Here is a 27350-nt window from a genome sequence, read left to right on the forward strand (position 1 = left end):
TTCATCTCCTCCCCTGACCAAGAGGGGAGACTATGGTGCATTATGGGAAATATAGTCTGACCAGGGAGCCTGACCGTTAGAGAAGAATGACAGTATAAGGCACCTAAATTGCAATTCCCAAGAGGCACCTTGGCAGTATTTCCAAATTGAAATATGTTCATTTCCAATTTTTTTTATTAAAATTTTGTATGGCAAACAACCAATACCATGACCAGTTCTATTGATTAATTTGTATGCATAAATTGTTCTCCTTAATCACTGAGGACAGGACAAGATGTAATGGGCTTAAATTGCAACAAGAGTTTTCGTTTTAGACATTAGGAAAAAATTCCTAATTATAAGAGTAATTAAGCAACGGAACAAATTACTTAGGGAGGTTGTGGAACATCCATCATTAGGGATTTTCAAGAGCAGGTTGGACAAACACCTGTCAGGGATGGTCTTGATAATACTTAGTCCTGCCTCAGTGCAGGGGATTGGGCTAGATAGACGACCAAAGTCCATTCCAGTCCTAGATTTCTATGATTTTACTCCCAGTCACTTGTGAGTCTCTAGGAAATACTCTGAATTCACAATTGCTTAAACAACATTTAAGGTAACTTGAGAACAAACAAATGTGAGCAATCTGTCTTTAAATCTTCCACCAATTCAGTGAGCTCAGATGACCAATCAGAGCTATGTGACATACCATACTGTAAGACATGTATTACAATACCTAATTTATTTAGGTTCTGATCTGACCCCTATCACCATAATATTTGGCTGCTTCCCAACATCATGAAGAATACAAATAACTTTTCACTCTCTCTTCCTTTTAGTTAGTGAGGTCTGGCCTAAGTTTATAAAATCATAGAATTGTAGGACTGGAAGGAACCTCAAGAGATTGTCTAGTCCAGTCCCTGCACTCATGACAAACTAAATATCTAGACCATCCCTGACTAGTTTTTGTCAAACCTACTCTTAAAAATCTCCAATGATGAAGATTCCATAACTTCCCTAGGCAATTTATTCCAGTGCTTAACCACCTTGATAGGAATTTTTTCCTAATATTCAGCCTAAACTGCCCTTGCTGCAATTTAAGCCCATTGCTTCTTGTCCTATCCTCAGAGATTAAGGAGAACCATTTTTTTCTCCCTCCTCCTTGTAACAATATTTTATGTACTTGAAAACTATTATCATGTCCTCCTTCTCTTCTCCTAACTAAACAAATCCATTTTTTTTTCAATTTTCCCTCATAGGTCATGTTTTCTAGAGATTTATTCATTTTTATTGCTCTTCTCTCGACTTTTTCCAGTTTCTCCACATCTTTCCTGAAATGTGGTGTCCAGAACTGGACCCAATACTCCAATTGAAGCCTAATCAGCGTGAATTAGAGCAGAAGAATTACTTCTTGTGTCTTCCTTACAACACTCCTGCTAATACATCCCAGAATATTTGGTTTTTTGTTGTTGTTTTTTTGCAACAGTGTTACAGTGTTGACCCAGTGTGAGCCATGTGACCCCCAGATCCCTTTCTGCAGTGCTTCTTCTTAGGCAGTCATTTCCCACTTTGTAAGTGTGCAATTGATTCTCCCTTCCTAAGTGGAATACTTTGCATTTGTCCTTATTAAATTTCATTCTATTTTCTTCAGACCATTTCTCCAGTTTGTCCAGATCATTTTGAATTTTAATCCTATCCTCCAAAGCACTTGCAACCCATCTGAGCGTGGTATTGTCTACAAACTTTATAGGTGTATTCTCTATGCCATTATCTGAATCATTGATGAAATATTGAACAGAACTGGACCCAGAACTGAACCCTGATATGCCCTTCCAGCTTGACTGTGAACCACTGATATCTCTCTCTGGGAATGGGTTTCCAACCAGTTATGCACTCACCTTATAATGGCGCAATCTAGGTTGTATTTCCCTAGTTTGTTTATGAGATGGTCATGGAAGACAGTTTCAAAAGCCTTACTGAAATCAAGATGTGCCACATCTATCACTTCTCCCTATCCACAAGGCTTGTTACCCTATCAAAGGAAGCTATTAGGTTGTTTTGACAAGATTTATACTTAACAAATCTATGCTGACTGTTACTTATCACCTTATTATTTTCCAGGTGTTTGCAAATTGTCTGCATATTCCAAGATCTTGGAGTCATCGTGAATAGTTCTCTGAAGACATCCACACAGTGTGCAGAGGCAGTCAAGAAAGCAAACATGTTAGGAATCATTAAAAAGAGGTTAGAGAATAAGACAGAGAATATATTATTGCCCTTATATAAATCGATAGTACGCCCACATCTTGAATACTGCGTACAGATGTGGTCTCCTCATCTCAAAAAAGAAATACTGGCACTAGAAAAGGTTCAGACAAGGACAACTAATATGATTAGAGGTTTGGAACGGATCCCATATGAGTAGAGATTAAAGAGGCTAGGACTTTTCAGCTTGGAAAAAAGGAGACTAAGGGGGGATATGATAGAGGTATATAAAATCATGAGTGATGTGGAGAAAGTAGATAAGGAAAAGTTATTTACTTTCATTTCCCAGAATACAAGAACTAGGGGCCACCGATGTTAAATTTAATGGCAGAAGGTTTTAATAATAAAAGGAAGTTCTTCTTCACACGTGCAGCAACTTGTGGAACTCCTTGCCAGAGGGAGGTTGTGAAGGCTAGGACTATAACGCGTTTAAAAAGAGAACTGATAATTCATGGAGGTTAAGTCCTTAATGGCTATTAGCCAGATACGGCTAGATAGACGACTTTAGCACATACTCAGAACACATTCCACTCTGATCTTCTCAGAGATTATTTCTCATTCTTTATATGTGTGATCATTGTATATACCATGTGTCAGAGGGACTTGTCGGAGTTTGAGATGCTCAAGCCTCGGTCTATGCTGCATTATGGAATGAGCCTCCTGGCCTGGGTTGACAGGCTCGTTAGCAGTCCTTATGCTAGTATGGAGAAACTAAATGAATTTGTTGCATCAGTCTTCATGGCTGAGGATGAGAGTGAGATTCCCAACTGAGCCATTCTTTTTAGCTGACAAACCTGAAGAACTGTCCAGATTAGATGTCATAGAGGAGGTTTTGAACAACTGATAAGCTAATAGTAACTGTGAGCTCAGTTCATCTGCAAATTTGACACCATCAGCTCAGATTGAACAAGACTGTGAATGGCTTGCACTACAGAACCAGTTTCTCCTCTCTTGGTTTTCAACTCAACTGCTAGAACAGGCCTCATCTCCTGATTGATAACCTCATTATCTCTGCTTGCTTGCTAATGTATGATATCTGCTCCTGTAAATTTCCACTACATGCATCTGACGAAGTGGGTATTCACCCACGAAAGCTCATGCGCCAAAATGTCTGTTAGTCTATAAAGTGCCACAGGATTCTCTGCTGCTAAATAGTAATAAGTCACTAGAACCAGATTGTATTCACCCAAGACTTTTGAAGGAACTCAAATATGACATTGCTGAACTACTAACTGTAGTATGTAACCTATCATTAAAATCAGCATCTGCACCAGTTTGCTGGAGGACATCTAATGTTTTGATGCCAATTTAAAAAAAAAGGCTCATTGGCAATGAGTTCCACAGGTTGACTGTTCATTGTGTAAAGAAGTACTCAGAGGGTGACTAGTGTATGGCCTGGCATATGGATTGCCCAGAATGAAAACTTCCTGTAAGCCCACAGAGCAGCTACTAAGCATGTCTGGTAACTAATGCACCCTGTTCTGGAAGTTTCTGAATCTTTTTGAGTTGCCCTGCTCTGCTCTCTTCACATGTTCAAAGACTAAGATCTCATCTACACAGCTCCATAGCCTGGATTACAGGGGTGTAAACTGTAGAGCACTCTAAAGTGTTGCACTCTAGCTGCCCTCTGTAGAGCCTGCTGTCATAAATGATAAACTACCTAGTTTGTATTAACATAGTCCTCACTAGTGTGAAGTAAGTATATTTAGTTCCTGCCAGCAGGGTCTACACTTAGCAGTCTACATGGGCAGTTAGAACACAGAACTTTAGAGCATTCTACAATTTACATTCCTGTGGTCTGGACTATGGTATTGTGTAGACAAGCCCTGAGATACATGCCTCCTTCTGACTGCTTCTTTCCCCCTTCTCAGAAGAAACAAAGTGAAATGCTGCAAGTATAATATAAAGCATGTGAGTTACACTTGTATCATCCATCTTGTGTAAAGGGAAGGAGATATGGCATCTGGGTGTCTGTCCATGAATGGAACAGACATTAAGGGCCATCAACAATTGAATAAACTTTCCCTAGCAGGACAATGGAAACTATCAAGTCAATAAGCTCTGGCCAATAATGTCTCTTATTTGTGGTAGTGGAGACAGTTGGCTGGAGGCCACAAACCATACAGGATTGGAGAATGAAAAAACCACCACCACCAAATGTTGGAGAATGACACAAAGAAGTTAAAATCTACTTTTTAAAATGACATATTGTCTCTCTGTCAAGGGAAGATAAGAAAAAGAAGACTGGGCAGTAGGAGAAGGGATGCAGAAGAATCCTCAATTCCCTTAAAGGCACTAAGACCCAAAAGGACTTTTAGGAAGGATGAGGAAACTGAGACAGGTTCTTGCATATACATGTTATTTTTCTAAAGCTCTGTATATCGCTTGTGCTTTCTCTATGAGTAATGTGTGTGTGGTTTAGAAATTCCTTTGCAGATCATGTGTCCCCTTTTCTTAACTGTCAGAAAATCCCTAAAGGGTGAAACAGTAATCCAGAGCATGCATGAGAGCGAGCCAGGGAGATGGTGCTCTTGTATGGATATCGATCTCAAAGATCCAAAGAGAGTTAAAGGTGTTTATAAACTCTCTCATTGTCTAACATTAAAAGTTTATTGATTCAACACAAGAAAGAACAACAAAATAAAACAGACATTTATATTGAAACTGTGATTGAGTGATTATGCAAAACAAATTTAGTCAGACTTTATCAAATTATTTCTCCTTTTGGAGTCAAAATATCAGTCTCTTATTTTCAGAGCAACCTTTGTTGAAAATGATAAGGTTAATCTTACTCTCAATCCTGATGTAAAAGGCATGCAGTCATCCTGTTCTTAACAAACAGACAGACACAAGATGGAGGACAGGCAGAATAGGGAAAATGGGTGAAATGTGGCTTTTGTTGATGTTTGTGGACCAATGGTTTGTTAGGAGTGGATGTGTTGGCTGGCAAGTTGATCATCTCACTTGCTGCTTGGACCCTGGTTAGTTGTGATCTCATCAGGGCTATTAGCTGTTTGGATTCTTTCTCCTTAGACCAGGCAGGTTTGGATGGATGCAATATGATTGACTTTCTAATTGGATAAAAAGCCAAGAGAATGAGGTACAGTAGAAAGAAACAAACAGTGGGGCAGAAATTAACACAACCAGGGAAGGGAATACGGTACAGGATCTTATGTGCGTTTGTGGCGCTGATAGTTAGATATCCCCATGGTGGGATTGAGGAATGGATGTCATGATAATGTGATGACTTTCAGTACTCACAGGTGAAAGTTCCTTAAACAAGAGCAAGGCCAGGGAACCTTCCTTTCAGGAAGAAAGTCCTTTAGATGAGTCAAGATGATTTGCACTAGTGGTAGGTTGGGGATGAACTGGGGGAAGATGAAGATGAGACAAGATGACCTGGGATTCAGCGTGGGATGGGAGGTGAAAAGACAGAGCTGAAGAGAACTAAATTTTTAATGTTTTTTTTCGAAGTCTCTTTAAGAATCCCCACAAGGGTAAAAGTGGGCATCATAGTTCATCCTCATTATTTTGTTCATCAACTAGGGCTAATATTCATCACACCAATTTTGGTCTATTAACTTCTGTTTCCAATTCTTTTGTTTTTACAAAGTATAATTTCAACAGTTTTTGGATTATATCAATGTGGTCTTTCTGGTTTAGACTAATCCAATTTTTTTGTCTGGTTCTCTTGCACTTGCTACAACATTCAACGTCTCAAGGGAAAAAAAGCTTAGCCTAATTTTCATGGTTAGTGTAGCATTTTATGAACTACTTTTTAAATTTGAACTCACAATAGTTGTAAAATTCACTCTGTGCAAACTCTCAAATGCAACACTTTGCTATTTGCATAGAAGTGAATTGTCTAAAAAAAAATTGTGATTTACACAGGGCTGTACCTATAAGCAGAGTGAAAACAGCCCACACAGTTGGGAACCTTGTGTTTACTATATTGTGTGTAGATACGAGTAGTGTGTGACATTAACCGTGATGCAACCTGGTTACAAACTTGATAGATAATGCCTTTGAGACCATGTATGTAGCACTTGTGTGCTTTGAAAATTTCCACAACGGTACCAAAACCAAATATTGCTGCTAAAAATTTCTACTAATAAGCCGTAAGCTCAAAGAAGTTATCAACAATGACAAAAGGCTGCTAATTATTCATTCTTGCATTCATTACAGGTCCCAATGAAAGCAAAGTTCAGTGGGAGAAGTAAAAGGAACCTGAGGTGTCATTTTAAAAACGCTTGGAAAGGTTACGGAAGTAGAAAATCAAGCTAGTGTTGATGAGGAGACAGTTTAAGACTGCTTGTTAGCATATGCTGAATGCCGCAGTGTGTGTTCAGAGGTCACATCATTAATTAATATACAGTATAAGTGCCAAAACAGATGAAACCAAGTCAGCTTCAGGTTTTCTACACTCAGAGGGATGATCGGATTACTGTTGGTTGTCAGAATAATAACATTGTTTAATTAAATGACTTTACCTTGTCAGTTTGATTTGTGTGTGCAGCGGCTAAACTCAGTCATTTGGATCAAATTCAGATGCTCTTTCTTGTTCCTCTTATGGGCAGCGGGCACGGAATAGCATTGGAGTCTTTGAGTGTACTTATCTCACAGCAGCCCTGTGAAATATCAGGTGTGTTTGGTTAGTACATTTCATATCTGTGTTGTACTGTATATTTATGTCCTCAACTGCTCATCTAAATATTAAATTTCTTAAATAGAATTGAAGAAAAGTACAACCCATCCCCTCTATGCATGAGCAGGCGTACAAACCTCCCCTCTTTTTCTTCCCTTTTAGTAACAAGAGCACAAAGGGAAGGAGAATCTTTCCTCCACCCCTCCAACAGATGGGTAATCTCCTGAACAAACCCTATGGAATTAAGATGAATGTTACTGAATTAAGTTAAATTTATGGCATTAGTGTTAATAACTTTGGGGTACATTGTATTAAAAATTCAGTTGTGTATGTGTTATTGGCACTGTATGTATCTTCTCTAGTAAGGGGTCATGCTAATGTACTTTGAAGCTGGTACTCCCCCCACAAGAGATACATATATTCTGGTTCAAACTGGATTCTCCAGAGACCAACACACAAAGAAAAGGCTTTTGGATAAATATCCTGAGTCTAAACAGATTCAGGGTCTTCTTCCTGATTTGGCAACAGACAAGAAACCTTTGCTCACTGCTAGAAACCATTTAAACCATTGCCTAACTTCCCTTGTCTGAGGAATCAAAATGAGAAGCTAAAGAAAAAACAATTGTAAACAGTCATTTGTCAGCTGTGAGTATGATAGATCTCTCTGTCAGGAACCAGGCCAGGCATCCTACAGAGATTGCACTTATTGCTCTTGTGAATGATCTCCTCTTGTTCACAGAGAAGGGAAGTACCTCTATAATCCATTTTTCTAGACTCCTGTGTGACATTTGATACCTATGATCATCAGATGCTCCTGGTCTATCTCAAAGAACCTGCCAAGATGCGTGGGAATTGTCCCAAAGTGCTCTGTTTCTTTTTCTTAGACCAAACCCATAGTATTGTTATGGACAACTGTTCACTCTCCTCCAAAACTCTGACTTGCAGTGTCCCAGAGGGCTCAGTCTTCTTTCCCACATTATTCAATGTCTTTATAAAGTTGTTGGGGTAGCTGGAGAGAGAACACAGGCAGACATGGCAGCAGCAGGCAGACAGTAGCCAGCCACAAGGTTCTTTGTCAAACAAACAGTGCCAGCTCCCAGCTTGTCTGGTGCTCAGCTGAATTCAGCAACAACTGGCTGAAGAATAACTGGCTAAACCTGAACCTGTAGAGACTGAGGGCTTGGTTACACTGGCACTTTACAGCGCTGCAACTTTCGTGCTCAGGGGTGTGAAAAAACACCCTGAGCGGCTGCAAGATGCAGCGCTGTATGAAGTGATCATGTAATCAGGCAGCAGCGCTAGGAGACGTGGCTTCCCAGCGCTGCACTCTACACCAGTAAGGGATGTGGGTTACAAGCGCGGGAGGAGTCTCCTTCCCGCGCTGCGGCTCTGACTACACTCACCTCTCGCTTTGAAATTTTCTAATATAGCCAAGCCCTGAGTGTTATAAGCATAAGTCAATTCTCAACCTAGCGTCCAAATATGGGTGCTTGCAGAAACTCCAAGCTTAATTACCAGCTTAGATCTGATAGTGCTGCCACTAGCAGATTCCCAGTGTCTGCGCACTCTGGTCCTCCAAACCTTCCCTGGGGACCCAAGATCAGATGCCTGAGTCCTACAACAAGGAAATAACCCCTTCCCCTTGTCTCCTCTTAAAAATTTTCTCTCCCAGCTTTCCTCCTGGATGGTCCTGGATGATCACCCTGTTTCAAGCTTGAAGATGCAACACAGACGAGATCAAGTTCTTTCACCCTCAGTCAGAGTCCTGCAAAGGTAAGCTTTGCAACTCTGACACAAAGAGATTTTCCCTTCCCCCTGTTTCCTTCCTCCGCCACAAATTCCCTGTGAGTTCTAACTAGGAAAAATCCAACAGGTCTAAAAAAGAAAGCTTATATAAAAAAAAGAAAAGACATAAAAATGATTCTGTATCAAGTTGAACAATATACAGGGTATTGGCTTAAAGAAAAATGAAAAACAGCCTTATCCAAAAGAATTAAATTTAAAATCTCAGCAAACTACAAACATGTAAATACACAAAACAATATAAAAAACTATATATCTACCTGCTGTACTTCCTGGAAACGAAGATTGAAAATCTGAAGGTAGAGAGATCCTCTCTAGAGCCGAAGACACTAGAGGCAGAAACACAGACAAGACACACACCCAAAAATTCCCTCCCTGAGCTTTGAAAAATCCGGTTTCCTGATTGGTCCTCTGGTCAGGTGTGTGGTTCCCTTTGTTAACTCTTTACAGGTAAAAGAAACATTAACCCTTAGCTATCTGTGTATGACACTGAGGCCTTGTCTATGTGCGGTATTCATCCTGATTTCAGCTGCTGTGACAACTGCACAAGTACAAACCCCTAATGAAGACAGACAATGCTGCCATGAGCTATGACTTGCACTGGAGCACTTGCCCTTGATTCAGCAGGGTTAAGATCCATCAGTGCAAATTATGACATATAGCAGCTTGATTTCCTATCCTAGGGCTTTCCAGTGGTGGCTGACCATTGATGTCTGAAAACCCCAGTATGTGCAGGCCCGGGATTGATGCTGGTAGGGAAATCAAAGTACTTTGAATAACTTCAAGTATCAGAGGGGTAGCTGTGTTGGATCTGTAAAAGCAAGAAAGAGTCCTGTGGCACCTTACAGACTAATAGACGCATTGGTGCATGAACTTTTGTGGGTGAATACCCACTTTGTTGGCTGCATGGGATGTTAGTCTATAAGATGCCACAGGACTCTTTGCTGCTTTTGAATAACTGGTATCTCTCCACTGTTGAGGGCATTTACCCTCACTGTTAAGATAACCCTTGACCCTGTGCCTTTGGGTCCTTGTGGACTTCTCAGTTGGAGTGGATGCAGGAAAACCTCTCTACTTCAGTCTGTAATTAATGAAAAGATTGAACTCCATGCTATTAGGCTGGCAGACCAGACTACTGTGATATTTGCATTCATGACCTCTAAGCTTGATTATTTCATTTTCCTATATCTAGAAATGAAGACAAGCATCCATAAAAGCTGCAGTTGGTACAAAACATAAAAGCCCATCTGCTTAGCAGTGCAGGTCAGCATGAACACATCACTGCAATTTGCTGCTCTTCCTGTGTTCTTCCTATTGAATAACATAGCCAGTTCAAGCTGTCTGTCCTAATATACACAGATTTCGGAGGATGGATCCTACCTGCCTGAGAGATCACGTTTCCCTCTGTGGCTGTGACATCCCACTGGACCAATTGCATTGTTCACGGGACCCATGAGTGGAGGAGATAGAATTTTCGAAGGAGCTAGAACTAGACTAGGGAACTCCCTCCCAAAAGAGATAATGACCATGCACCTCATTGCTTTCAGAATGAATTGCAAAACTTATTTCTCAATGTAGCTTTCCCTCAGTTAGTTTTACTTAGACTAACTCTAATTCTCTAATTCCACCTAATTCTCAAACAGGCCAGTAAGGAAGAAAGAGTTTAAAAAAAAATAGAAAGAACTACAACAGATTACAGTGCTGGAGAAGCCATAAAGGTACTTAAATCCAGAGAGATGTGGCAGGGTACATACCTCACAGTAGCAGAGAGTGAGTTAACTGGAGCCAGAAAACAATCAGCGCACCCAGTTGTACCTAGAGAGTGGACTGGGCCCAATTTAGGATTAGGCTCAGCTGAGGAGGAGCTGGGTGTTTATATTAAGGATGAGTCCCACCTGAGATGAGTGGGGTGACAATTAATTAAGGAAGGACATCAGGTTAGGAGAAGGGATGCACAGGGGAGAGTAGGCCTGGCTCTTCTTCTGAGAAGGGAGCTCTGGTGAAGGGCTAGGATAGCCACTGAGAAGTCAGAGGGGTGGAGTAAGCTTTTCTGGTGAGCCTTGACAAAAGGGCAATGCCTCTGAGAGAGGCAATCTGTGGGTTGGGTGTCTGCAGGAAAGAGACACAGATACACACAGAGTACTGGGAGCAGCAGACACAAGCAAGAAAACCCTAGGAAGCAGTGCTCTGTACAAGAGCAGAGAAGAACTCTGCAGAGCCCAGGGAGAGGTGAAGTCTCTGGAGGAGTGAGGCCAGGAAAGGGCTGAGGGAAAGGGGCTAGACACAGGCTGAGGTAGTAAGTAGTCGGGGAAGGCATCAAGGAGATTGAGAAAGCAGATCTTATCTGCTTGCTGTGGGATTTCTGGACTGGAACTCTGAAATGTGGATGAACTCTGAGAAGGGCCTGGATTCCCCTACTACCTACTGAGAAAGATGCCAGAAAGTCCCCTTATATACAGGGTGGCAGGATCGTTAAGCTCAAAGTTGGGCCAAAGACGTGGTGTCAGGTCACTGAACTACTGCTTTGTGGGCCTCTGATACACCAGAAGGAATGGGAATGACTGAATATGACCTGATCAGAGGGTTGAGTCATTAGAAGAAGCAGAATGCTGCAGAGCTGGAGCAGCTGTTGGCAGAGGATGCTGCAGGAGGACAGCCTGCTACACCATATCCAACCATGAGAGAGTGCACTAGTTGGTAAGTCTCCCTTCTACAAGAGAAGAAGTTTTTTGAATATTTGGATATTTTAGCAGAAGGCATTGAATGTGCAACCCACCAAATGAAACTGATTGATGCATAACTTGGATTGAGTGGATAGTGGAAGGGGGAAAAATACTTCCAAGTATTTAGTGAATTCAGAATTGATTTGAAGACATTCATACCTCTTTTTATTCACTTTTCATCAATCTCCATGCAAGTAAAATTCTGTTCATACAAATATTTAAAGAAAAAACATGGGTCTATAGATGAATGAAATTCATTTTGTGAGAAACCTAAACTTCTGTTGGGTATATCTAGTGTAGTAATCATTCTACAACTTCATCCCAGTGCAGGAGATGAATAGATGGTAGTGGAGAGAGGATGAAAGAAGAGAAGGGAAATTGCAGAAGGAGGTAAAAAAGAAAAAGCTGAGAGGTAGGCCCATGCATTACCTCATTGAGCCCCCTTCAGAGGTTACAGGGGACAAGATCTCTGCCACCTCTATGAAAGACAAATGCCAAACTGCTGATAAATGAGTGCTGATGAGTGGGGCACCTGAGCCCTGTGGATTCATCTGGAGGTCCCTACCATCCTCCATATTAACAGTGGGATCATTAAGGACAGGGAAAACTGTGTCCACTTCAGGAGAACTCAAGCATGAGGGGATGTAGCTGGCAGTGCCCCATATACAATCCTTTTTGTGTGTGTAGAATGGAGTGTCTGCTGTTCTTTTTTCCTGGCTGCCAAGTCAGATTGGTTGAAATTTCTCATTGCAACTGGCTTTTTTGTAGGCAGAAAACTAGTGTTTTGATTGACAAGTATCTGTTTCCTGCAGAAGGTTTTGACTCTTCTTCAGGTTTTGACTTTTCTTAAACCAACAAAACTGACAGTTTCAGCCAAGAAGGTTCTATTCAGAAAGTTCTGTTCATGCTATTTCATGGGTGTTGTAGTTCAGTTGCTTCACTTCTCCTGTATGAGCTGGGGAACCGTGCTGAACTAAACCTTTGATTCATCAGCAAGAGGAGGGACTGTGGCACATAATAGGAGATGAAGTCCAGCTGGTAAGAAGAGAATGGAGCCATGAGGCACAACAGTGGCATTTCCAAATCAAACTTGAAAGTTTTCTGCCAAAGAATAATCAGGTTTGGCCCAAAATGTGGTGGTTGAATATTTTTTGGGAAAAAAAGAAAGTTCCATGTGGGAGGTGGGGGACTTTTCCAACTAACTCTACCTCTAGCATCCTCCACCCACACCCTTGCTTTTGAAAAGGTAAGAGGGCAACAGTAAGGGAAAAGATCAAGATCCTAGGGAAGGAGAAAAGAAAAATTAAGGTGAGGGAACACTTTTTAGCTGAAAAACTCAGGAATAATATGAATGATGGACAAGGTGTGCAACACTGTTTGCTTCATATAATTTTAGAGTTAATAATTGATTCCAACATTACAGTTAAAGAAATCTGATTGTTTCAGCCTTTATACTTCTCCAGTCAACTTGCTGAGAGTCTTGAAGTTATTCTTTCAGGGTCCTGTAATACAGACCTTCCAAAGAGATGCATGAGAGATGGTTCCAGTGTCCAAAATGTCTTTGGTTTTCCACCTTGGAATAGTGAGGACTAATTTTCCCCCACACATACCAGAATCCCTTCCCACTGCTGGTGTGTTGTGGGTGTATGTGCACACTCCTGGTGCCTTGCAAGAAAGGGAGGAGCAATCTGAGGATGAAGGGAAGCTCTGACCAGCCTAAAGACCATCAATGGAAGACCACACTGGCATAGGGCCTGATGGGGGAAGCTGCCCACACAATCGCATCATCCAATAGAGGTCTCTGTGAGCATGTAGTGGTAGACATAGACTCCGTGTCCTGGAGTGTACCAGCTGACTTCAAATTGATCTGCAGTTACAACAACTTGACCTAAAGAATATGCAACTTGATCTCCCTCAGACAGAATGAGACCATTTGCCCTGGAGCATACAAAGGTGGGGTGTTAGAACTGCTCATAACAAGAATGATTGCCTGATTAGTGGCGATATGTATCTTTTACTTGGGAATGATGCTGCATTGAAGTGAGAAAGGCATTCTGTACTAGTCACAAAGAGGGCAACAAGTGCAAACACTATAACATCTAGCAGAGTTAGAGCACTAAGATAGGGTGCGTTTTGAAGAGGGGCATTAACAGAGACTTACATCTGCAATAAATGTCAGTAGATGTCTGTATAATTCTTGTGCAGTGTGCTCATAATGCACAACTACTATAATTACTGTCCCTGTAACTTTAACCAAAGCTACAGAACAGAGGCCCAGCTCGTCTCTGAGACAACACTATACAGCAAGTATAGTCAAACTATTTATTACAGCTGGCAAGGCCAGCAATGCCAGCAATATTGCTGGGGAATGGAAAAATGTGGATTAGCTGGAGAAGTCAGATATTTTTCTGTTCACGTGAAATATGGGTAGGCCAGTGCAGGGAGGAGACTCAAAGGGATTTATGAACTAATCTTCATTCTCTTTGGGCTGAGCGGGACTGGGTATGCTGTTGACTGCTGCAGTCCTGAGTAAATTAGGATCACTCACCCTATGTAGGGGCCTCTGCTGACTGAGTCTGAAGACAGCAATCAGAGTTTCTCAGCCTAGTCCTGGCCAGAGAATGCAGCTAGAATGAGGGACTTAGGTAGTGTGAGGCTTAAAAGGTGTCACAATTAAAAGGGTTCTCATGACCCCTTTCAATCTCTCTTTCTCCCAAAGAGACCTCACTGGCAGAGAGCATCCCTGAGTAGATCAGTGTGACAAAGAAACAGGGCGGCACTACAGGATACTTCTGGGATCGTCTGTGTCAGAGAAAGCAATGTTTGGAATTCATTTTTGGCAAAGATTTTTAAGTGCTTTCCATTCCATCTCTTTCTCTAAGTACTGTTAACCTCACTCATTAAGTCAAAATGTCAAGCAAAGTGCTTATTGGGAATGAGTGATCTGAAGATTGCCAGGGAATGCAGAGGAATGTGACCAACTGACTGAAATGTTCAGTTTACCCAACTAAGAGTATTCAGTGCTAGCATCACAATTAATACTGGAGATGTTGGCTCATAGTCTGGTGCCCTGACATGTCCGACAGCTGCCCCTTGCCGGAAAGATTCTGGCTAACTGTACAATGCCTTGACTTGGGAACGTAAAGGAAGGCTCCTCATAGTGAGAATAATCAAATAAAAAACCAGTTAAGTCATTTAATGTAAAGACACTACATGCCTTGCTAGTCAACAAAGTGAACAAAACCCAAAAATACTTCGAAGTACGAAAAACTCAAAGAGCATTCTGGATTAGTAACAATAGCAGCACTCTGTTAGATATTGAGATTGGGGAAAATGCATGGATTTTGTGCCAGAGTGATCCCTAAATAAAGTGGTTATTTCTAATGTATGAGTGAAGCCATAATAAGAGAGAGCTAGATCTTTTTTCATAAGTGAATCAAATATAATAGTTTACGTATACCAGGTCTAGCTTCTATCATCTCCTCTCCGAACTTCCTCCCCACCCCAAAAAGTTTGCACACTATCTAGAGATAGCTGCACTGAAATGCAACCACTTTAAGGATAGGGGGAGACAACCACCCAGCAAATGGCACAACAGTGTAGAATGGGAGATTTTTAATCCAAGACATTAGTGAAAATGAGGTCTTTAAAGTCCATAGAAAGCAGAGTGAATCCCAGTCAAAGTTGCATCCAAAAGACCCCTAGTCAGCATAAACTGCATTTAATTCAGTTTATTGGGAGAATGAAGGGCTGAGTTAACTTTACCAAAATTAACCAGATTTTTTATACTAAGTAGCCACATCTGGGAATCTTTTTTAATATTTTGTTCATTGCCTGGACTTTGTTCCAAGTTTAACATCTTTTGTAGTCCGTGTATGCAACTGAGACCACAACTAACGTTTAAATGTTTACATAAAGTATGTAATATTGTACTCTGTTAACTGAGAAATAATGACCAAGAGAGCATTTCCTGGCAGCTAATGACTGACTGAAGGAGTGAGGGCCCTTGCATTCAAGTTAGGCCCTTTACCCCCAGCAGATCATTAATTTCCAGGAAACTAGAACTATTAACTATGAAAATCTTAAAAATGGTAATATGACTTTTAATGTAATACAAAGGTGAAAAGTGCATCTCAGTGGGCATGCAGTTATTAGTCTCTTTCTAGCACTTAATGATCAGAGGCCTGAGTCTAGTCCCACAGAAGTTCAACCCTCATTACCTAGTGTGAGAGTAGGTTTTGACAACAGTACATAAAACATCAGGAAAGCAGGCCTTTATTTACAGTATCCTTTTAGATATAGAATAAATAACGGTGGCAGAAGACAACAATGGGGACTGATCAATCTGTTGTACTGGTATTGCTGTTAAACTAACTTAAGCTGGAGTTCTGTTTCTAAGGTAGTGAAATTCGAGGGTTATAAATAATATAAAGTGAGGAAAGAGAAAATCCTTTGAGAGGCAATTTTGCTTGATAGCCCAAGTTTGATAGCATGGGAGCTAGGATTTGCGCGGATGCCTGAGGAAGCCCAGGATGATAGAAATAGAACAAGAAGCAAATTACACATCTCCTGAGACTTCAGTCTCCAGTCTGCTTGTGTTGGTGTTCTAGCTTGCATGCAAACACATGCACGTCATGACCAGATCTGTGTCATCTCTAACCTCTTCCCACTTAACCTGCTATGGGAGGAAAAATCACCATCACTAATCTAACAGTGAAAAAAGTGACATTGTGCAGTCCTTCCCCTTCATTTAATTATATTAACTAGTATTTATGTAACCATTCAGGAATGCAGTGGATCATGTAAGCAGTGTCCTGTGTTAATTTCGTAATAAGATTTTCATGTTTGATCATCCTTTTCATTGGATCTGTGACTATTTTTTTCACCTAAATACAGTGCACTCCCCATACAAGAAGTGTTCTGATGGGTGTGGTATAAAAATGCTGAGGGCTCAATATTTGTGTATGCTGTGCAAATTTATGGGTGACAATTCCATCAGGGAGTGCAGGCATGAAATGTGATAAAAATTCTTATTCCCTGTACCTACTAAAGCAGAAAAAAGTACCAGAATGTGACAAATAGCAGAAGCGGCAATAGTTAATTATCATGACACACAGCCCATCTGTAATTAATCCTTTTTCTTTAGCAGGATTCTGCAACTGTAGCATAAAAAAACAGGTCAGATGATGCTTTAATTAAGGCTGTACAGTGTTGTTGCTTCTACAGCAACAAGAACTGTTTTTTTGTCTATAGGTGTGTGTGAAACACTACAAATATTTTCTTAACATCTTTACACAGTGCTGTTTAAGCATCTTTGTTAGCATTATGTCTGTTCGGTTGGCAAGCTTATTAGAATTCAGTAGTCTTTCCCTTCTTCTTACACCCATCGTGGAAGCCACTAAAACAATCTCATTGCCATGACAATTATGGGATATGAGAAGGCATATCTCTGGAAATGAAGGGCAGAGATATGGCAATCTATGGTAAATGTCACATTAATATGCTTTTGACATGCTAGTAGTGCAATAAACTCTCAATGCCATTCACTAGACATGCATTCACTATGTCAAGATTACTTAATTCAGTAAAACGATGCTATGTAATCTTGTTAAGACTGACAATTAAGCACTGGTATATGTTGTGAATTTAGACGCAAGTTATTAATAAATCTTGCTATTTTTTTTACAAAGCAATTACACTTCAGAAAAATACAGCAAGACCCTGAAAGAGAGAGGACTGAAATTACTGCCTCCTTTTACTTCTGTGCGATGAAAAGGATCTGTTTCTCCTTCCCACTAGTTACCTCATGTCTGCTCTGCTCAGATGCTGACACCAAAAGACCGGATCTCTCTGACTTTTTTGAACCTTTTCTCCAGGAGCAGGAATGATCTGGAGTGCTCCAAACAAAGCAATTCATATATTTCAGGCATTCCCCTATATACAGTAAATGAGGAGATAATAAGCACGCAGGACAATAAGTAGGCCAAACAGGTATACCCTGTACTACACTTGGGGCCCAGCCAAAGCAGATGAGGTAAGCGGTAAGCCTGGGGCCTTTTAGTTTCAATTTGTCACTAAATCAGGACGGCCCACAATATGCATTACATGGCAGTCTAGGATTTGCTACCAGCATTGGTAATGATTGCAGTGATGCCAACAATCATGATTTTAGTGTGAGTCTTATGATATTTGGTGATTTTTCTTAAGATCTCAGATCCTGGAGGAATGAGGAATCTCAGCTTTCATGTTTTAAAAAAGTACATTTCTAGCCCTCATGGTTTCAGAGAAGGGCTTGAAAATGTGACCCAAGTACAACCTAAATGTCTCAGAAAGCTCAGAACAAGAAACCTCGGTGTAGAATGGCTTAAAATCATGAGAATGTTTAATGAAATGTTCTACCTTTTTCTGGCATGACACTTGATTTTTGAATGCTCGGGGTTGGCTATACTGTGACTAGCTTGGTCACTATTCTACAGAAAGTCTACATATTAGCATGGAGTCTTTTTTCCATGATCTAAGATTACTCTGGCTAGGTAGAGTTTCCAGTTCTAGTAATATTTGGTTTTTTAAGATGTCTCAAAAGCCAGATATCAGAAGTTTCTAACTCATGAAATTTCTCCTTATTTATAATGCTACTATTGCCCATTACTGTCAATGGGGCTAAAGATATAGACTGCCCTCAGCGACCATGGATGCCATTTTGTAACTGTCTTAGAGGGTGAAAGTGAGACTTTAAATGCTCACCACCTTCCATTGTTTTCAATAGTGCTGAAGCTAACATGGATCAAAGACAGTGGCCCCTTCATCATACATAGACCAGGCAGGGGACAAGGGAACATGAAGAGGCAGAAAATGAAACTGAGGTGGGGCACAAGGAGCAGGAAGGGAGGCTGGGAGGCCAAGGAAGTGACATGGTGGGAGGGTGAAGAGAATGTGAGAAGTAGGAAGGGGGAAGAGGGGAGGAGAATGATGGGGGGAGGAGATGGGATGTGAAGAGAATTTTGGAAAGCAGCAAGAAGGGTGCAGACAGCATAGGAATTTGGGGGCAGTGTAGAAGACAGGTCAAAACACTGCACTTTGATTCAGATTTTTTTAAATGTTAGGGTTGGCAGTAGTTGCCTGGTCAGACTTTTAGGGCTTCAGTATGATCATGAAATTCTCTTAAATGTTGTCTCTTATTTTCTCTTTCAGAGCCATTTGAGCCATTTTTACTCAGTTCTTTGCAAGTCTTGGGCTTAAACATATTTGACTAGTAACTATTGAGCATGGGCTCTCCCATACATGTAGGACAGTTGGTTGCCTAGAGGAGTAAAGTATCCAAAATAGCAAGACATTCAGTAGCTTTGTACTGACTTCATATTACTGAGGTGGATGCTTCCTTATTGGCCTAAATTGGCAAAATCGCTAAGACTGATGCTGTGTGAAAATGACTGTGCAAAATGGTGTGTAACTGAGGTACATGTTGCTACAGTGTTTTCTCTGATGCATTTTATTGGAGACCCTTAGAATGTTCTTATCCTAATTGATGATTTAAGTGAAAGTGAATGCATGAAACATACATAAACTTTCACCTCTTTAATTTTCAGCACTGTAAACCTCTCAGTTCTTTTTCTATGAATTGTATGTCCGGTTCTTATCTGTCTTAAAGCTAAATAATATTTGAGCTATTGATCTAAATTTAATGCTGGTTCAGGTCACCAAAGATAACTGCATTTTCAATATTCTATTTTTGACTTTAAAAATATACTGATGAAAAAATATAGCAACTTTATGTTCAATTTTTTGGCTGTGATTAACAGAGCACGTTTAAAAACTTTTTTTGTGAAGATTCCCCTCAGTTTTAACTAACAACCAAAATGTTGAGTAATACACAGTAGTATTTGAGAATTAAAATTAAGCTAGACCTTCATAGTAGGGTTGTGAGCAGTTTTGCACACAGTTAAATCAATTTGATTTGGTCTTGTTTAACATATATTAGATTACCAGCATTTTGACAAGAAGTGAATCTCTGTAATATTGTGCCATATGTACAGTGCCCTGTCAATGCACAGACCTCATGCTGTTGTCAAACAAAAGATACATTACAGGTCTTTCTGTATAACATGGCATAGTCTGTCTCACACCAGAGTTTACACAGCACAGACACAGAAGCTGTTGAAAGAGAGATGTTGATATTATTTGCAATTCTGTTCATAATGAAAACCAACAGAATGGCAGTTGGTCAACGTATTGTCTTATGGGTTATGCCTTTGTCTAACAGTAAAATTTATTTTTTGGTTTTGGAGTAACTTAAGGCTTTATCCTGATTCTCCCCCCCCCCCCATTTGTTTTTTGTTAACAAGAAAACAAATAACTAAATTTGGTTGCTGTTACACACATCTTCTATGGTGTTTTTTTAAGACAATTTTTAACTGCTGTTAAAAGGACATCAAAGTGTAAGTACCATCAGGTGTACATTACTATACCCAGCAGAGCAGATGCCATACTATTATTTAAATCAGGCCTGCACAACATACGGCCTGTGGGTGCATGCAGCCCGCGGAGGTTTACTGTGTGGCCTGCAGGGGGGATTCTAAATCCTGTGCACACAGCGCTCTGCGGACAGCCCAGAGCCCTTTGAATCCTGGCCGTGGCTCCAGCGGCCGGGATTTAAACGGCTTGGGCTCCCCTCAGTGGCAGAAGCTCTGGGCCCTTTAAATTCCTGCGCCAGCCCTGCAAAGCTCCAGGTTCCCCCAGCCGCCAGAACCCCGGGCCCTTTAATTTGCCCCTGAGGACTCCCAGCCACCTCTTCAGCTGGGAGCCCCTCGTTGATTTAAAATCAAGTATCTTCTCCCCACCCCCAACCTTCCTTTTTGGCCCACAACTGTTTTGGTGGGACGGTGCCGGGGAAGGAGGGTTTGTTTTGGCAGGGCTGGGCGGCACTGGGGCGGGATGTTTCCGCGGGTCCCAGCGGTGCTGGGGGTGGGGGTTTCCATGAGGCCGGGGTGTTTCGGTCCTCAGCTGTTTTCTTTGGAGTAATGTGGCCCTCGCCGCTTTATGAGTTGTGCAGGCCTGATATAAGGCCTTCTTTGCCAGTACATACTTCCCAGCTTTGGGAGTTGCCCCACTACTCACTCATGTAGTTGTGGGTGGATGAACTAGACTCAGAATACCCACATTTTGTCCCTTGCTGAGCTACGCTGGGAGCTTGCCAGGAGCAGGAGAACTTCATCCAGTTTCAGAAACTAGATACCTAGGTCTTCTCTATGGGCAAAACAATTTTGTTCTGATAAGTGCAGCACGCAAGCCCAGGAAAAGGGAGGGTACAGATAAGGATGCGGCCCTATGACAGGATTTCATCCCAGGGGGCCAAACACTTCCACCACAGGGAGCCACTGTGTGACACAGCCACCACTCTGCTCTGAGGCTGAGACTATGCCCTTGAGAAGAGAGATTCTAGTGCCACTGGTCAACACCCCACCTAGCCACTTTTGCCCCATGATGCCTACCTCCCTTGCTGAGATTGTACCTGCCCCTTCTTCCTTGGCTGACACCATACCCAGCAACTACCATCACCCTCAAAACCTGCTCCTCTGGCTGACACTATACCCAGCCATCTCCACTCCCAGCATCTATTCCTCTGGCTGACACTGGCCACCCCACTAGACCCATGAGCAGCCCTAGCAGGATGAGGAAGATCAAGTTCTCACCTACCTTAGAAATCCAGAACTTCTGGTATTGTGTGGTGCAGATTGTGGGGAGAGCATGGGAGCCTGACCACCACTGGGGGTGAGGGCAAAGCCTAATGGCATAAGGGTGGCATCTTCCCTGCCTACTACCAGGAAACTGAGAGGCAAGAGGGTGGTTGAGGCAGGATCAATCCCACAACCTGACCTTTCTCCCAGACCCATGTGCAGATACTGCAGGGATAGGTATGGCTCAGAGGAACAGATGGACAATGTGGCTAGGTCCCCCGCTGCCTCAGTGCAGTGCAACAGGTGCCCCTCCTCCCACAGAATCTCTTTGCAGCAATCCAGTCATTCCCACAATTGGCCACTGGCAACCAGGAAGTGGGGAAAAAATTGGAAACAGGAAGTTGGAGTGAGACAGTTTGAGACCTGCGTGGTATAAGCAAAATTGCTGTCCAGCCATGCATGCACATGGTTTACAGGAAATGGAGGAAGTGGGGTTGGTGATTAAGTAGTTCTTTTCTATCTAGCAGTTTGCCAACACTAGAGCTAGAAGGTATAAATTCCAGACTTAAGGAGACATATCCACACTAGTTCTGATTGAGCTAATGTGCTAAAAATAGAAGTGCAGTTGAGTAGTGAAAGGGGCTAGCTACTCTGAATATATACCTGTTGTCTTGAATGGGATCAGACTTGAGGCCACTAGTCCCTCCCCCCTGCTGCTCATGCCACTGCTGCTACACTTATATTTTTAGTGTTTGCTTGATCAGAGTTGCATGGATATTTTTCCCTGAGCCAGAATTTACATCTTTTAGTGCTAGTGTGGACAGACATATACCCTAAGTTATTTCTGAATTGTCTCCTCTATTAAAGATCCTGTGGCACTTTTTGTAAGAGATTGAAAGTCAATGGGACTTGTGCTCTTGAAAATCTTCCTTGGATTAACCTATTTTAGGTCAAATTTTAAGTCGGTTACCTAAAGCTCCCCTACAATGTTAATTAAGGCTTCTCTACATGGGGAAATAGTGTAATCAATCTGTTGCAGGATAGCTTATTCTACAATAGCTATTTTGTTCCATTTTTCCCATGTAGACAAGTCCTTAGCTATGGCTGTTACAGCCCTTGCCTGGTGACTGTCCACTAGAGGGGATTCAGCTTTTTATAACTAGTCCCAATAGTTGGGTACCATGTGCTTTTCAAGCCAGCTGGGTATGGGCAGAGAACAGCCACTGTCTGTAGGTCTGGCCTCTGAAACACATTTCCAGGGTGCAGACTCTGTTTGGCCCCCCTTCCTCGGGATATAGCACTCAGAAGTTCAACTGCTTTAGGCCCTGAAACCAGTGCTGAACCTCTCAAATCTCTCCAGTCACTTACGCATACTTCACCTTTTGTGGGTGGTCTCTGGTTTACAGTTCAACTCTCTGGGATCACATGGCAGGTCAACTAAAGCACAAGCTTAGCAAAGAAACTTCTTAAACACACTCAAATTATTCTTAGCGGGCATGTGAGTTACAGATGTTGGCAAAATAATAAGCACCTGAATGCAATTTCCCCTTTTAGTCCTCATCACTGTTGAGAACACTTGAATTATTGTTAGTGGGCTTCGGGAAAGTAAAACCCCTTTTGTCCACCCAGCTGTGTCTTATTGTTCTGCTTTCTTAGAGCTTTTTTCTCTTAGACAACATATCATAGCATGCTTTTTTTCCTCCTCTCTGGGTTTTCCCATGCTCCATCCTTGTGTGGAATTCCTGCCAGAGAGTTGGTAGTTCAGTGGTAACGTCCATAGCAACCTCATTGTTCTACCAAAGCAGAACAAGTCAACACTGATGACTCCATCATGGCCCTATTTCAACCTCCTAGACGGTCTGTTTTCTGCTGCAAAATGGAAAGTTTTAATCCACATTTAAGATTTCAACCATAAATACTATTCACACAACAAAAAGGAATTCATAAGCTGACATAGACCCCATCTGTGTCAATGGTATTTTTCACTGGTCTTCAAACAGAAGAATTGCTATGTACTATGAAATCACATTCTTTTTGGGCTCTGCCTTATTTTTTTTTTAAAAGGCTAGTCATACTGTTGACACTCTCATCTGTTTGTTTTGGATCATGCTTTGGCCACACCTGAGTTATAATGAAATTATTTCTAACCAGAAAAACGTCAGCTAGGTGTGATGCTAGCTGGCCAGGTTCCAGCTCTTGCCAAGGTCCCCAGGTCACAATGTCACACTGACATACATAGCTGGAATCTGTCTGGCTCACTTGTGGGTTAATAATGATAAAATAGATATTAGAATTATAAGGTGTCTAGACTCTATTGAATGCTTGTGAGTTGCTGCCTGTATTGATCGTACTTATGTCTGTGTTCCATACTGTAATGTAATATTTGAGTGATTGTGTTGAGTCTCTGTGACTGTATGTACCACCATACAAGAGAGAGATCTTAATTAATATGAAGAGCTACTCTTCTACATAAATTATGACTCTCAAAAAAGAGGAGAGACCCATTCATACCAGTTGGGCTATGATTGGATCTTGCAACTGGAGACTCCCTATATCTGGATTGAGAAACCATCAGCAAAATGACTAAAGACTGTTGTTGTTGTTGTTTTGTTTGTTGTTATGATCTCCTCCCCATGAAAATGAGCCATGCAAGTGGACTCCTCCCATCAGTAGTTTTGCAGCTCAAAGCACATGGCAGGAGGAGGATAAAATCCCCAAATCAAAGGAACTAAGGGTGTCTCTGTTGTTTGGACTCTGGGGAAGGCAGAGTTTCTAGACACAAGTAAGAGATCCAAAACTGCTTAGCTGGGTTTAGCTCTAAAGGACAAATAGAGCTTGCTGATTATTGAAACCTATATTACCTTTTGAAACTTAAAACTGTAATTTATTTCTACATCTGTTTGCTTTAACCTTGTAAATAGCTCTCTAATTTCCTTTTGGTATTTAATAAATCTTCAAATAGTTTGCTATAGGATTGGCTACAATCATTGCCCTTGGTGTGAGAGCTAAGGTGCAATGGACCTAGGCTATGTGACTGGTCCATTGGGACGAGGTATAACCTGAATATTGCCATGATTTTTATTTATTTTGTCTCAGTAGTCACTTACAACAGAGATACTTACCTGTGTGGTAAGACCGACCAGAGTATCCAAAGGGATTTTCTGTGACTCTATTCAAGGCTGTTAATGTGCCTGAGGACTTTGCATTTGGTACAGCTGGCTGGTGAAATTTAAGTCTAGAACTCGCAACTAATTTGGGGTTTGTGACCTGGTTTTTAACAGTCTGCCCTAAGATTGGTACTCATGCTCTTGTGTCACTGCTGGCAGTGCCACATGGGGACAGCTGCAACTGGGACTAATTGCATCAGTCTACAATATATCTATCCATATACTATGAGTTAGTATAACTTTTTTGCTTTTAAGTATTCCTGTCACTTTGTGATGGCTATGGCACCTGAATCTGTAATATTACCAGTATAGTGATCTATTTCTACAGAACTTTCATTTAGTTTCATAACTGCAACAAAAAATTGTGGGGAGATGACTGGGAAAGTGACAGGTTGGTTAACTACTTCAGAATCCTATTAAGGTATGGAGTATTACTGGGTTATAAGTAAACCTTCACCTTATAGTGAAGAGTCTCCACTCCACTCCACTCCAAAGACCTCTGAAAACCAGACCCTCTTCTGGATAATGAAACCAATGTGTACCTCTTAACCTTACCAAGTAGTGTCATAGGTCTACCCAAATGAACACACCCAAAATGAGCCATCACTCAGATTACATTGTGTAGCGTTTCATAATATTCTTCCATGCTGTGCTAATAAGTGTCAACACTACTAACTATTTAACAGAACTTAAGTATGCCTGACACTGTGTCACCCATTGAAATGAACAGGGCAGTTCATGTCTCTGATACCACTTCAGGCTCTCTGCAAATTCAGCAAAACCTACGTTAACCCTGATAACATGAGCTGAGAGTTTTTTTTCACAGCCGTAGCAGCTAGACTTCATTTTTCAAAAAAATGAAAGCCAAGATTCTGATGAGTGACTGAAGGGCCTGTCCATGTCTTCTCCACACCCTCACACCCACTGATCCTGCAATGAGTCTGTCACAACCCTTAAAGGGGGCACACCTCAAACTTTGAGAAATGCTTCTAGAAGTGTTCCCTGAATGTCCTCTTGTTCCATAGAAAATTTGCACCATGTTGCAAGCATGACAGAAAACATTAGTTGTCCCTGAATGTGCACTGTATGTGGACCTTCAGGAATGAGGGCAAAGTGTCCAGATCTCCTCTTTACCTGGCCCCATGAAATGTGTTGATAATACATCTACTTTATTAAGGCAAGTGTCTGCTTATCCAAAAGGCACTGATTTAGCTGCTGTGAAATCCAGATTCAGGGAACAAATATTTTCCTTTAATTGGGGTAATGAAAAATTCATTGAGGGCTAAAATGACAACTAACTTTCCACTAAAGCTCATAATGTTAAACAGTTACCTATTAGACCTGCCCTCAGCTTGGAGGATTCTTTTAGGAAACAAAAAAAATCTTAAAACCCCAAATGTATGCATGCTAAAGGGAGAATAAACATCACTCATATTAACTTTAATGAGTATTATGCGCACACACACCAAAGGCAAAAATACATAATTTATTTTTGTTGTGAAACTAACAACCCTCTGCTTCCCCCTGCCCCCACTCCCGCCAAACATATATACACACACAATAGGATTCCTACATACAATCAACTGAAAATTAAAATGTTGTATTATGAATGCTTTTTTAGGTAACCAGTTACTATTTTAAAATAGGTTCATTTTGTAGACAGAACTTCAATGAAACTGTCACATACTGTACGTCTTGCCCAGAGACATGGAAGGAGAAAGCTTGACGTCCCTGATACCTGCTCATCAGGAAAGACTTGAAAAGCTTATGTTTCTGTGTAGGGCTTCACAATACAATGGTGAAAATGGAATCAGAAAATGCAACCAGGCACAAAAGCTGAGAATCTTTTTTTTTTTTTTTTTTTTACCACTATATTTTAAATTTGTGGATTTCTTCCTCACCAACTTCTCCTTCCCCTCTTAATTTCCATCTCCACAGAGTTTGTGATAGTATGTTCCCCTAAAGTTAGAGAAGAGCTACAGGGATGAAGTCAAATCTGTGTCCCTTTACTATGTTTATTTAAACTTGGGAGTTAGGAAAGAGAAATTCCTAGGACTTCATCTTTGTGGTAATTCCATAAGTGAGGAGAGAGCAGAACACGAAAGTATGGCTAAGATCCACTTGGCTTTATATGGGTGTGTTGGGAGGTGGGACTGGTGAATTGTGTGGAAGCTAGGTAGAATCGGTCCCACCTCTTAACGCACCTATTCCAGCCAGTTTCACAAACTATCATTCCAAGGTAACTCACCCAATTGTACTGCTCATCCCTTAATAGGTATGACCAGGTGGCTTGGAAGTGGGTTACTGGATTCTCACTGTCTGCAGGAATCTTCCAGCAGCCATTGTAAGTAGAGCATGTTGCCTTTTTTTTGGGCTAGTCATAAGCAGTGCATCTCTGCCCGCCCCCCAAGACATTCTGCTCTGAAAAGGTAAAATGATTTGGGAAGCCTTGTCCTCACTGCTACAGGTCCACTTCCTTCATCTATTCCTCTGCCAGCAAAACAAGAATTCTGTATTTAGATAAGCTCCATTTGCAGTGGCCATGTCTTCCACTGAGCACACGAATGGTACTCAAACAAATCAATCATGATGAAATAGAAAATCTCAATCTAGAATTTAACCAGGGGGGATGTAATTTATGAAGGAAGCGCAGGAAAAGAGATCAAAAGTTAATTACCCTAAATAGGGTACAGCTAAGTAGACAGCATAGTATAACTAATGAAAACTAGCTTATTTTGTAAAGAAGAGACACATCTCTTCTTTTTAAACTAAGAACGAAAGAAGAGAATAAAAGGAGAGAGCCATAGAAATGTGGTTTGTTTTCTCTCTCTCTCTCTCTGCTAGCACATAAACAAAATACTGGAGATTATTATAGGAATAATTTTTATAAATGATTAAATTTACAGGTAATGTCACGTTACCATGTTGTACTCTGATACTCAATATGAGCAGAAACTGACAGGAACCAAGAACCAATTGTCTTTACCTTCCATACTGAAATATAGATTTAAACGCCACCTCTTCCAGTTGTTTGCAAATCTCATCCTCCCCTAAAACAATTGATGAAGATGCAAAATTATTAGAAAAGATGTTA

The sequence above is a fragment of the Chelonoidis abingdonii genome, chromosome 4 (genome assembly GCF_003597395.2).
Source record: "Chelonoidis abingdonii isolate Lonesome George chromosome 4, CheloAbing_2.0, whole genome shotgun sequence".
NCBI classification, from domain to species: domain Eukaryota; kingdom Metazoa; phylum Chordata; order Testudines; family Testudinidae; genus Chelonoidis; species Chelonoidis abingdonii.